The sequence below is a fragment of the Protopterus annectens genome, chromosome 4.part0, assembly GCF_019279795.1.
Source record: "Protopterus annectens isolate FY-2018-M chromosome 4.part0, PAN1.0, whole genome shotgun sequence".
In the NCBI taxonomy this organism is placed as follows: Eukaryota; Metazoa; Chordata; order Ceratodontiformes; family Protopteridae; genus Protopterus; species Protopterus annectens.
In genome coordinates, this window is record NC_056733.1 from 268,609,066 (window position 1) to 268,623,496 (window position 14,431).

Consider the following 14,431-nt stretch of genomic DNA (forward strand, 5'->3'; position numbering starts at 1 on the left):
AAAATTCTATATATAGACCAAGAAACCTAGTGTCATTTAGAAAAAGAAGCAACCGAGGAAGTGCAAAAATTTAAAGAACAAAATTTAGAGATGTCTGAAGAGTATAAAAAAGAAATATGGACATGGGAAAGAAAGAGAGATCTGATATGGTGCAATATTTATGCAAAGGAGAAAGCCAAATTAATCAACACAAAAAAGGCAACCCCAAAGATATTCGAAGAGAAATATAAGCAAAGGCATCCAGATATGGAAAATTTTACATTAAAAATATAAGATCACAAAGAGGGAATGTAGAACAGAAGCTTAGCCAAGTAGAAGTAAAGAAAAATAGAAGCTGACGTTATGGAATATTTGTGAAGAGAAGGATTCGGTGTAGAAAGTCTAACACAGGTCATATCACAGCATGATGGAAAAACAAGTTCCCAAAGTAAGGAGTAACAACAGGAGCAGGAGACATGTGAAGAAGAAATATGGACATGGGAAAGAAAATGAGATTTAATATGGTACAATATCTATGCAAAGGAGAAAGCAAAGCTAATCAGTGCAAAAAGAGCAGCACCAAAGATATTTGAAGAGAAATACAGGAAAATACATCTAGACATAGAAAATGCCACAATACAAAAAATAAGAAAACAAAGAGGAAAAGTAGAAAACAGGATTAATAATGGAGAAGTTAAAGAAACAGAAACTGAGGGTATAGAGTACCTGCAAAGTGAAGGATTTAGTGCAGAAAATTTAACTCAGATAACAACACAACAGGCTAGAGCAATGGACACCCATATTAAGGAGAAACCAGTGGAGCAGGAAGAATTTAATCAGCCTCCCACAGGAAACCAGTACAAATGTTCAGTTGGAGCTATACAGCAAGGGAAAGAACATAAAACTGTGGCAACTCTGACACATTCAATGTTGGGGAGTGATAGGTCAGCGATTTCCCATATGAAAGAGCAATGGATGACATAGTGAAACTGAAGAGAATGTAGCACAGGAAGAAGTTCTGGAACTTTCTATAGAATGCCCGCAGGAAATGGAGAACAAATAATGTGCCCTCAGTTTAGACAAAAATGATCTAAGAGAAGAGTTGCTTGATTTAATAGAGATGGACAGACATATGAAGATCAATTAAAGAAATAGAATGCAGAATGTCAATAAAACTCCAAAAGTTAGAAGCTTGATAATGCAAATGAACACAGTAATTAGGACTGTCCATAGAGATTCATGCGATGTAACAGAAGTAAATAGGATGCATTACTGTGCAGCCAAATTAATAACAGATAAAAGTCCTGCCACAAGAACACAGTAAGGGAAAGGACAGAGAAATCGAATGCCATCATGGAAGTATCAAACAGAGAAAACTATAAAGCAATTAAGACAAGAAGTGTCACTGCTAGAAGAGTATAGAAGAAGGAACAGATAAACAAAAATACTCAGAAAGATAGATGTGATAAAACAATGCATGTATTGTAACAGATTAGTATTTATCATGCATTATCGCAAACAATAAACTAAAAATATCAGCACAGGCAGAAAAACTTAGAAGATACACAGATAAATATAAAGGAAAAGTACAAAATAAGTAATTTATTGATGACCCAAAAAAGTTTTATAGAAAATTGGGAAACAAGGTAAAAGGATTTTAAAGACCACCAAAAAGAGAAGAAATGGATACATTTTGGGGAAATATTTATGAAGATCCTGTGGAACATAACAAAGATACTAAATAGAAGAAGTAAAAGAAAGAATAAGAAATTCAAATGTATAGGATATGAAATGGGATGAAGTAACGGCGAGACAGAATGAAACAAAGTTAAGAAAAACCTCTAATTGGAAAATCCCAGGTCCAGATGCAGTACCTAACTTCTGGCTAAAAGTATTAACATCTTTATATGAAGATTTAGCTATGAGTAAGAACTATTTATATGCGCACCTTGAACAGACACCAACCTGGCTAACAACAGGAAAAACAAGGCACTTACTTAAGAGTGAACCTGCAAGCTACCCTAAAAACTTTAGACCAATAACTTGCCTTCCGGCAATGTATAAACTATATACTGGAATTGATGCCGATAGAGTTTATACTCATTTAGAAGAAAACTTAATTATGGCAATAGAACAAAGGGGTAGTAAAAGAAAGTCATATGGAACAAAGGATCATTTGTTGTTAAATAAAGTTACGGGGAGAACTGTAAAAAGGGGAAGAATTTAAGTATGGCATGGATGGGTCTAGGACACATGCTCAACTAGCATATGTCCGAATCACAAAACATTGAACACACATACACAAAAGTGCTTAACATCGAAAACCGCTTCCGTGTATGTGTAGTTCAAAAAGAAAATCTACGTTTCTGCCCCCTGCACCCCCCAATACTTTATCATTCTCACTCCAAGATCACACTACAGTGGAGAAAAGGGAATTTTCCCTTACCTGCACTGTGGTCTGATCTACAAAATAGGCACACATACATGGAAGTGCTTGTCGATGTTAAGCGTTTTCGTGTATGTGTGTTCGATGTTTTGTGATTTGGACATATATTAGTCGAACATGTGTCTGGATCCCAGCATGGATAGACTGCAAAAAATCATTTGACAGTATCCCACACTCATGGATAAAAGATTGTTTACAAATGTATAAGATACACCCTATACTGATAAACTACATCACAGCAGCCATGAAAGAGTGGCAAACCACTTTGCAGTTAAGCTATGATAAAGGACAAGTTATTATTCCAGGGATAAAAATCCAAAGGGGGATATTCCAGGGTGATTCTCTGTCACCACTGCTGTTTTGCCTTGCCCTTAACCCATTAAGCTGTCTGCTTAACATATTAGGTCCATAGCTCTAATTTGGCTCCCAGAAAGCAACAAAGTGTAACATTCTCTTTGTCAATGATTTAAAACTGCATAGCTCATCAGATGAGGAATTGAAACACAACTGCAAGTAGTCAAATCTTTTTCAGATGATATAAAAATATTTGGTCTTGACAAATGTGCAAAAGCAACCTTTAAAGCAGGAAAGCTGCAGCACCAAGAAAACTTCAGTTTGGGTCAAGAATGTGATATAAAAGAACTTGAAGGGAGTGTATACATATTTGGGAATTGATGAAGGATCAACAATAAAACATGAACAAATGTGAATAAAACTCAGTAAGGAATATTTTAGAAGACTTACATTAATCCTATAAACAGTGTTGACATCTAGTAACAAAGTTCACACTATAAACCAATTTGCTCTTCCTGTTCTAACTTACAGTTGTGGAGTGACTGACCAGCCCCAAAAGGTGTTGGATAGATTAGACAGGAAAACAAGAAGGATGCTTCATGCCCATAAACTGATTTATAAAAATCAGTACTTACCAAGATTATATATTCCCCATTCCAAAGGAAGAATGGGTCTCCTTGAAATTGATTACATGTATAGATCTGCAATCATGGGACTGCATACATATCTGATGACTTCACAAGACATAAACATTGTGAAAGTTTTGAAATATGAGGAGAAAAAATCTAAGATGACTTCCCTGTTTAGTCTATCAGAAGCATATCAAGGTCAAGTGGGAATGGAAATTAAACCAGAAGGAGATAAAAATCAGGCAGCAACTGAATGTGCCAAAAATACAAAAGAAAGAATATAAGGTGAAAGATCAGATGAGAAGGCAAGAAATGTGGAAAATGCATAAATATAGTTGCAAGTATAGAACACTCCTGGAACAACCTCATGTTGATCAGGATCAAATGTAGGAATGGTTAAGAAGAGGCAAATTTAAAACCAAAAGATGAAAGGTTAATATTGGTGGCCCAAGATAGTGGACTACATACAAATTTGTTTACAAAGTCCATTGAACATATGGAAAAAACAGACAAATGTAGGTTTTGTAAAACAGAATTGGAAACAGTTGCACACCTTGTTGGTGGTTGTGCCATACAAATGGCAGAAGGACTGTATACTGAAAGGCATAATAATTTGGCAAGAATGTTGCACTGGGAATTGTGCAAACATTATAATATTGAAGTGGCTGAAAAGCACTGGAAACATGAGCCACAAAGCATCATAGAAAATGATGTCTACATCACACGGGATCACCCATTACCAATAGTTCAAAAGACAGATGCAAGAAAACCGGAAATAGTGGTCCATGAAAAGAAGACAAAAGTAGCATTGATCGTTGAAATTGCTACACCCAGTGACTACAGTGTCCTGCATACAGAGAGACACAAAGTCATAACATATCAGGATTTGCAGGCAGAAATGAGAGCAATGTGGAAGAAAGATACCAAAAAAGTTTCAATAGTAGTAGGAGCAATGGGTCTTATAAAAAAGAATCTATACTTGTACTAAGATATGTTACCGATACATGTAACTCCATAAGAATTGCAGAAGGAGTTATTACTGGGCACACTGCAGGTGCTGCGAAGAGCACTTCTGACTGACATCAAAGATTGAAACAATACTAATTTCATGAACTTTAATCATACTTTGACTTAGGAAAGGAGTCCAATCCCGTCTTGGTATTAGAAACCCAAAAGATTTGGAGAAATTAAAAAGGACAGTAAGTATAGTCTTTGTTTTCCTTCCATTTTATGTGGCCTGAATGTGACAGCCACAGGCTGTTGTCCTATGGTATCCTTTGTCAGGTCACCAGTTGCTGCACATGCCAAATGCTTCTCAAACCCTATGACATGGCAACCTCTTGTCCTGTGCAAGACATTTAAAAGTGTCACTCAAAAACAACACCCACAGTTGTCTGCAGGGAAATAAATTGTCATTTGGTGACATTTCATTCTTATTTACCTATCACAGACATTTGTACTGTATTACAGTATGTCAGAGATAGTTTCCATTGATAAGTACAGGAGTATAGTGCTACCATATACATATGCCTTCTAATCGCATCTTTTTTGAGGAGCACTAGGGTTATGGTTGACCACAATAGCACAATTTCTCTATTGATTCCCATCTGTGTTGGCAGTCTTGTCACATTAGCAATGTATGTATAACTGTGGATTGACAATGCTTTTATGGCATGGCATGTGTCTGCCTTTCCTCATACTACATTGGGTGTTCTGTTCAGACATATTCTTCTTTGATTTGCACTCATCATCCAACTGTTTATACCTGCATTGCTGACAATAGTTTACACAGGTGTTTTTGTTCCCTTTCATGCAGTCAGTCTCTTTGTTGGTTGATATGCACATCAGGTACTGCTGTGATAGTCATACTAATGTGGACATCAGCCACATGTTCACCAATTATGTACAACTGTTCTGCATCCCTGTGTTTGCATGTATGCTGCTGACTCCTGTGTATTTCATCATGTCAGTGGGTTGTGCTTCCCCACAGACTGCACTGTAAAATATTCAAGGCATTCTGACATGTTACACTGTGCCACATTACAGGTTCATTTTGTCTTCACATGACTGTGTGTCTATGTGCCCCCCAGTGACTACTCTTGGGTTACAGTACTACATTTTCTCTTTAAAGCTGTACACATCATGTTTATGTACTATTGAGTGAGTTCTGCACATCCTGAAATTCTGTGCATTATGCATGAGTTGCACTGTAGCATTTCCTTGTGAGTCACTTGCAACCAGTTGACATAATTTATCCTCAAAATATAGTGTTGCATTACTGCATGACACATTTACATGTAGCACACATTCTTAACAAGTATTCTTAAGGACATGTTCTGCAATGTAGGTTGTAAATATCTGTTCATCACCATCATCACCATTATGATGTGACATTTTCTTTCTCCACATGCATTAACATGTTTACCTTCACACAGATGTGCAGAATTGTTGTGTCACATATTTGCAGCCATGGTATTTGTTTCTATGGTTTTGCATGACTGTACATAGGAGTATATAAAAATATTCTTTGTGAAGTGTTCATAGGTTCATAGTTTGGTATTAGGCTATTGGCCCTAGGGCCTATACAAGCCTAGCCATAACAATTCCCTGGCCATTTCTTCCCACAGTATGTACTTCCCTGGACCCGTGTCTAGCAGGGCGACTGACGTGTTCCCCGGGGTGAATTTCCTATTAATGAACTAATCTTTATGGCACATTTGCTACTGTTGTACAGTAGTGTGTTGTATATCTCATTTGCACACAATCATGACTTACACATCAAATTGACATATAGTGACCATATGCTGCAGTATATGTGCCAATATAGCTGATTGTAATCCATGTGATGTGTTAGTGAACATACTGTCACATGGATGAATGCTACTCAGCTGCAGATGTCACATTACATGTATTCCATATACCCTGTACACATGTTCCATGATGACACATTCCAATATCCACATCATTGCTTGCACATATGGTACAAGTGGACACGGCTTGTGTTCATTCATGTGTGATATATGATTGGACATATTGATGACAGTTGCATAGCAAAACTAAAGAGGTCCTTCATCTTGGCAGCAGCTTAGGTTTCCATAGGTACACCACACTTGAGGTGCAGTGACACAGGTGAGAATTACATATGTGTATGTCATGCACATGGAGCACAAGACCCCACTTGGCTTATGTTTACATAGCTCTGTCTTCATGTTGTCATATGTGACACTTCTCTATTTTTTTTATTTTATTTTGAATTTGTTAACCAGGGTAGAGAACACTGAGCCCACTGGACCCAGTTTAGTTACAGCCTGGAGTAAACACACAAATACATGACATTATATACAGAGTGACTGACAAAACACAATATATAGTTGTTTTAAGTAGAGAGTGGAAAACAAAGTTGTCATGCTGAAAGAATCATGATGAAAAGTAGAGTCAAATCAGGTATGTAGAGGGAAGAAGGGTAGAAAGAGATTAAGTTATATGAACAGAGTGAAAGAAGTTGCATTTTCCTAGAGTCTTGAAATGTGCTTTTATTTCTGATCAGAAAATGAGGTAAGAGAAATCTTTAAGAAAATATGGGGTTCTGAGGAAGACTGTATGTTTACAGTTGAAAGCGCTTAACCAGTGGATGTTTTAACTATTTTACAATAAAAGAATATTCTTATTCGAGCTGTGTTGGAGGTTATCCAGGTCTGCACCAGTTCTTGTCACTTTGATTAGTACGTGGTTCTACAGTTGTATTTGGAGGTAATGCTTAAAGTAATGTTAAAATACTCACAAACAGTATATAATAACTTTAAAAACCCTAACATTTTTAATCCAGAATTGAATGCATCTTTAGAGACTTTCTGTAATGTATGTGAAACAGAACTTAGAGAAGTTGTGGATTCACAGGAAGGAGTTTATTATAATAGATTTTGTAACTTAAATGGTGTGGAAGAAAAGTATTACATGATTTGGTGAATGATTTAACAATTACAATACGCCCAGCTGATAAAGGTTGGAGGATAGTGATTTATGATACAGACAGTTATTGTAAAGATATGTTTTCGATGTTAAATGATGATAAAGTGTATAAGAAAGTCTCATTAGCTCATATTGAAGAGCTATGTGGTTATATTTATAAGTCATTGAATGACTGTTACTTAAGTAACCTTATTACCAAGCCATTATTAGATTATTATTTAGTCATGTATCCATTGGTGCCTGTTATTCAAGAGCAACCAAAAGCACATAAGAGCGACTCGACCACCTTTAAGGCTGATAGTGGCTGGCCAAGCTTGGGTAACCCAACCATTATCAATTTATGTTGAAAAGAATTTAAAACCTGCTGTGGTGGTGGTGCTGCGGTAGCGTTGTCGCCTCACAGTTAGACGTTGCCCGTTCGATTCTCAGTTAGAATGTCTTCTGTGTGATGACATGCATGAATGGGTGTTCCTTCGTTGAAGGTTGTGCGTTAGGCCCGGCAAGCCAGCACGTAAAAATCTACTGCCAATCATTAGCGGACCGAAGTTCTGCTGTGGCGACCCTTAACCGAAAAAAGTCAAAAGACAATAATGAAATCACCCAGTATAGTATGTGACACCAAGCAATGTATATATGATCTACATGTAGCTGTTACAGGTCAGAATGAAAAATTAGCTGAGAGTTATTTGGTAGCCCTCAATGTGAATTCTTTATTCATGGTGATACCACATTCTTATGGTATAGAAGCAGTTAAAAGTTATTTAACACAGAGTTACATATATGAATCAGTACAGATTGATTTTATATGCATGTTGCTGGAACCGATACTGGTGAACAATATGTTTCTGTTTAAGGACATTTACTATTTACAATTACTTGGTAAAGCTATGGGCACCCCATGTGCCAATAGCTACACCAATATAGTGTTAGCTTCTTGTGAGGAACAATTTGTTCAGAACAATAATGATTTGTCTGAATATATTTTCCTATACAAAAGATTTGTGGATGACCTGGTATTGATTTGGGCTGGGTCTTGGAAGCTATTACATCAATTTTTATTATATATTAATAATACTACTAGTTTTTTTAGGTTTCACTCATGTAGTCTCTAGGACTCAGGTAGAACGTATAAGAGAGCACATAGCAATTAGAAATGATGTAGATAGAAGTGCCCTTGCTAAACATTCAGCCTTGTTTTGTAACATGCATGAATTTAGTTTTAAAGTTAAGGCATGCATATATATCCAAGCCCAAGACTGGGAGACTTAAAAAACTTGACGGAGCAATGTAAGTTGAAATGGATTTTAGAATTACAAGCTGCTAGACCCCCAGGTCTTAATGACAGGGCTTCTATCAAGCCATATTTAAAAGCTAGATCTCTTAAATGAAATGTTTAATAATATATATGCACATATACATATGTTTTAAGGTATTTTTTAATACATTTTACTACTGTTGTGGTTAGGTGTTTGAAGTTATTAATATACATGCTATGTGTCTACATTTATGAATGTAATAACTATAAGTAGGTATGTTAACTTTAAGAATGTGAAATTAGATAATTGTATGTATAATTGATTAATTTATGAGGGCATATAAGGGAAGTGATGTGATATGCTCTTGGTCTGAAGAAGCATCATGAACTGATGCAAAAGCATTAACCATTTAATAAATTATTCTACTTTTAGCCACCTCACTTACTACATTTTATTTATCCACAATTTATATAGTTTGTGTAGTGGAGGTTCACAGTGACATTGTTATTTATTGTTGGATCAATGAAGTTAATGGCAAAGACAGCACACTGTATGAATCAAACACTGTAAAAATTGATATGATATATGAAAGGAGATTGCCCCCATAACTAAGGGTTGGTCATTTATAATTTCTAAGGAAGTTTAACAATACACTTTAAACTACAATACTTTGCAAATCAAATGATTATGTTACTAAATCAAGGTACACATATGCATTAATATCTATATCACAACAGACAGAATGAAAGACAGATAGGCAGACTATTTAGGCATGTCAGAGGCTCAGGTAGGCCTTCTGTCTCCTTTTACTTATCTGGATTATTTTCTAACATATGTTCCATATATCCCCATGGTTTCATGATTAATAATCAAAAAAGAAACACTGTGTTATGCAATATTGCAGCCATAAGTTGATATTGCAAAACACTGACTTTAGTAAAAAACATATTCAAAGCACTGTTTTCAGGAGCACTCTGTGTCTCCCTGGACTTTCCATTCACATGAAACAGCCCCCTAGCTGAGCAGCCCTGTGCAAAGATCACTCAGCATTTGGGGAAAAGGGGAAAACTTCATTACATCCCAAGTTTCACAATCTCAAAAGCAGAACAGATACAAAGTATAACAAAACTAGTCTGATTAACTGATTCTTGGCTTTACCAGACCAGATTAAAATCTATGCTCCCCACCATTAATCATATTCCAGCTTTGTAACAGCTATTTCAATGGAAATTACTTATTTATCTATAACATTACTACTCTAATTATTCTGCCATTTCACTAATAGGCTCATAGGTTCATAGATAGATACTAGGCTATTTGCCCGAGGGCATTTATAAGCCTAGCCAGAGTGTGTCGGCTTTCACCGCCCCATTGATTAATTAACTGAGCCTCTGTCATGAAGAGCCAATGAAGTCATCCCAGGGGTGTATTTTCTGTTACCCATCTGTCAAAGGAAAAAACTTCAAAGACCAATTCACGTAAGGTTCAAGCAAGGCACCCTTTATTAACTTGCAGCAAGGAGACAAAGCATGCTGGCAGAATGGTTTGTCTGAACATTAATAATTAGTATGGCATTTTTATACAGGTCTTTCCATGTCACACAGAAATGTTACTTCTATTACTGACATAGTTAGACACAGCTTTCTATATTGTTCTACAGAAAATGTTACTAGACTAATTGCTAACTAGTTGAGAATAACTGCTGGTTTACAAATCATTTGAGAAAAACAACTTGGCCTTGGGGCTTATTTTAGCCCACCACAAACTTTCAATTCTTCAACTGTGCAGTTCTAATATATGTGTTACATTTTGCCTAGATTCAAGGTACATTTCTAGCTTAGGTACAAGTAATGCTGACTACGGTTTATACTTTCAAGCATCCATTGTGTTCTTTATTAAAGCTTCTAGCAGCTGTGTACTTTCTCATGGCATAAGCAGAAAATCAATAACTCTTTGTTAAGTCTCATGACACTAGTAGAAATGAAACACTTATTATTATTTTCATGACCTTAGCAGAAATGAAATGCTCCCTGTTAAGTTTCTAATAGCTGTGCAGATTCATGCAGTGTGAACAGAATAAATGTATTAACTCTCTTAAACCTCAAATGCACTAAGCATGCATATTACTAATACATATTTTTCTAACATTTCCCCCCTTTTAATACTTTTATTCTACTTTCAAAATAAGCATAAACAGTTTTTTTTTCTTCCCCTAACCTCTTCCTACTCAGGATTTGCAGTTAAGAAAGTCATTCAGTTTAAACTTATGAAAGCATTTTCAATTTTTCAACAATTCTTCAAGTTCAGCACCTTGGTATAAGGTTTCTGAAACTGACATGTCTATAAAGTCTTTAATCAGTATTTTCATGCAGGGGATGCAGCAGCACACACATACCACCAGCAGGATCATTCCTACACAGATGGCAATCAGGATGTTCATTAGGATACTGCCCCACCCCCCAAACAATCTCTGGAAAAAGTCCATCAATGGATTTGGTCCTGGCTTGGTCATAACCGACACCTGCTGAATTACCTCAAGGTGATTGTCTATCTTGTGTTTGTGGTCAGGAATATACGAACAACACTCCTCCTGGATTAAAGCGCAAGTGCCTCCTCTCACCGCTAGGGTGAAGTCAAGAGCCATGCGGTTTTAAAGCACTACAGTTCTCATGGCAGTCAGTTCATCAGTCACCAATTCTAGAGCGGAAAAGGTTGCATTGCTCATTATTTTGAGAAGTTTAGACAGTTTTCTCAGTTCCCAGATTGATTTTGTTGCTCCATATGCTGGCAATACACCTGCCCACTAGATGATGGTATCACCCAAGTCCATATGTGACAGTCCATTTTTCCCTAAGCCCACAGCATGATGGTTTTTCCAGCCTGCATTGATTTGCCCCACTGGGTTGACAGGCTTCTTGATTTCTCGTCGAACATTCCAAATTTTCCCCTGAGGTAAAACTGCTGTGTGTCGTATGGCCGGAACCAGGTACCCCAAATAACAACTGCCGGACCAATTCTCAGGTAACCACTTATATGCTTTCCTACCACATACAAAGTAGTGATCTTCTACTTTGGTAGTAACTTTACTATGTCCTGGCTCTGGATGAAACATTTTTTTGTCAACTATAATCAGTTGTTTATAGAGGTCAGCATTATGTTTTACTTCATCAGTTGTCCTATGCATCAGTTCAAAATTGAATAATAGCTTGTGTTGCAATAGGAACCTGTGTTGTCAGTTTTATTGTAGCATCTATAGGGAACAGTCACATTGCAATTGCTCCAACCCACCTGAACTGTATCATTTTTGTAAAAACACACAGTCCCCTTCTGTCGAACAGTCAAGTGCAATGCTACTTTATCTTGTGATGTGACATCTGATGTATCATAGACTAAGTTTTCCCAGGTCTTGTTGGCTTCTAAGGGGACTGAAGTTAACAATAACCCCCCGTATGCTGTTGGCAAAGCTGTGCAAATCCAGAAATTTGAAACATTGAAGGTCTCAGCATACACATATTTGATTGCCTGGTAAGTGTTGAAGTTTGGGTGCCACTCTACGTGCAACTCTCCACGCTTATTCAGTTCAGTTTGTGTGACTGGGAAAAGGAATGGCCACAACAAAAAGATTATTGTCAGTAGTACAGTCAACAGGATGATTATGTAATACTTCTGAGGAAACGGTTGTTCTGCATTCCTGTTTTCTCCGACTCTTCCGAGTAGGTGTATTTGGATTTTTCTGGATTTCATAATTTTTGCTTTTGACATGTGATCTTACTCTCTGCCCTAATAGGACCTTCGGCACCGATGGTTTCTTCACTGGGGTTGAGACGGATCAGTCCTATTGATCTGACCCCCCTTTGTAGCCAGACTTTGTGCTGAGGGCCCCGATGGAGAGGTAAGATTTTTGTCCAGTTCAAAGTTTTTAACTAGTTTGCAGTGTGTCAGGTGGATCCACGAAGCTCACTCTGCTATCTTGACTGCAGTGGGTGTTGAAAGAAGCACCTGGTATGGACCTTCCCACCTTGGTGCCGACCAATTCTTCTTTATAACTTTTATCCACACCTAGTCTCCGGGTGTCACTGCCACTTCTGATGTCTCGGTTTGTTTTCTATCTGAAACAGAATTTGACTGCAACAGATGTTTAAAATTCATTAACTTCCTCATATATTCAGCTAGTGTAAAATCAGCTTCCTGGTCTGAGGACATGAGACGTTTCCACTGGGGTGTATAATAAGCCCTTCCAAATAGTTTTTCAAAAGGAATCCATCCTTTTGCAGTCGGAACAGTTCTCATGCCCAACAGCGCCAGGGGCAAACAATACAGCCAATTCTTTCCTGTCTCAGCAATTAACTTTCTCAATTTGTTTTTTAATATACCATTATGCCTTTCAACTAGCCCTGCAGATTGCGGATGGTATGCACAATGATTTTTTTAAAGAAATACCAAAATGCTTACTTAACTGCTGTATGGTTTGGTTTACAAAGTGTGTACCATTGTCACTGTAGATCCTTTCCGGAATGCCGAATCTAGGGATGATTTCTTTGACAAGTACTTTTGCCACCGTGGCTGCATCTGGATTTTTGGTTGGAAAGGCTTCCACCCATCTGGAAACATATCTACAATGACAAAACAATACTTCTTATTTTCATATTTGTTCAATTCTATGAAATCTATACAGATAGTGTGAAACGGCTATGGTGGTGTAGGGAAACTCCCTTGCTTGGGCTTTAATGCCCCTTGTGCATGATGTTTGTGGCAAATCTGACACGTCAAACAAAATTTTTTAGAGTAGTTTGTAAATCCGTACGCTGTGAACACCTGGTTCACCAGCTTACCATCCCCCCTGTTGAGACATGGCACTGCCCATGGCTCAACAAAGCTGCATATCTAAACAAATTAGATGTTAGTATCGGTTTCCCTTCTTTAGAGATTACATCCCCTTTTCGAGAATTGCTCCTCGTTTCACCCATCTTTGTTTTTCAGCTTGCGTAGTGAGTATCTGCATTGTTTTTAACATTTCTAAGTCTAAAATCTCAGGGTTGTAGTTCCTCATTTAAAAGAAATACTTCTGTAGCTGCTTGTTTTGCAGCTGTATCAGCTCTTGCATTACCTTTTGAAATCCTATCTTGTTGCTTGGTGTGAGCTGTGCATTTACAAATGGCTATTTTTTGAGGTAACTGAATAGATTCTAAAAGATCTAAAATAAACTGTGCATGATTTATAGGTTTGCCAGTAGATGTTATCATTCCTCGGTTTTTCCACTGTTGCGCAAAAACATGTACAGTAGAAAAAGCGTACTGGCTGTCAGTAAAAATGTTCACACATTTACCCTTTGCTAAGTTACATGCCCGTGTCAAGGCAATCAATTCTGCTTCCTGTGCAGATAAGTTGTGTGGTAAAGGTTTTGCTTCTATAATCTCAGTGTCAGAAACTACTGCATATCTTACTAGGTTCTGCCCTGCAGGACCCCTTTTGCACGAACCATCCACGTAGTATGTCACCTCAGCATCATCCAAGGGGACGTCCGTGAGATCCTTTTTAGGTAGTGTCTTTTGCTCAATTATCTGCAGGCAGCAGTGCATTGTGCCATCTGCAGGGGGTTGGGAGCAGAGTAGAAGGGTTCAAAGTTGTACATCGTTCAATTGTCATATGAGGTTGGCTCAACAATATAGTCATGCAGGAAAGATGCCTAGCAGGGGAGAGATATGCCACCTTTTCTTGCAGTAAAATGATCGCGATTGCATGGGGTACTCTCAAAGTGACAGGGTGGAATACGACTGCTGAGGCCGAAGCCTGTACTGCCATTGCAGCTGCAACTACCACTTGTACACAGTGGGGTAAGGATTGTGCCACTGGGTCTA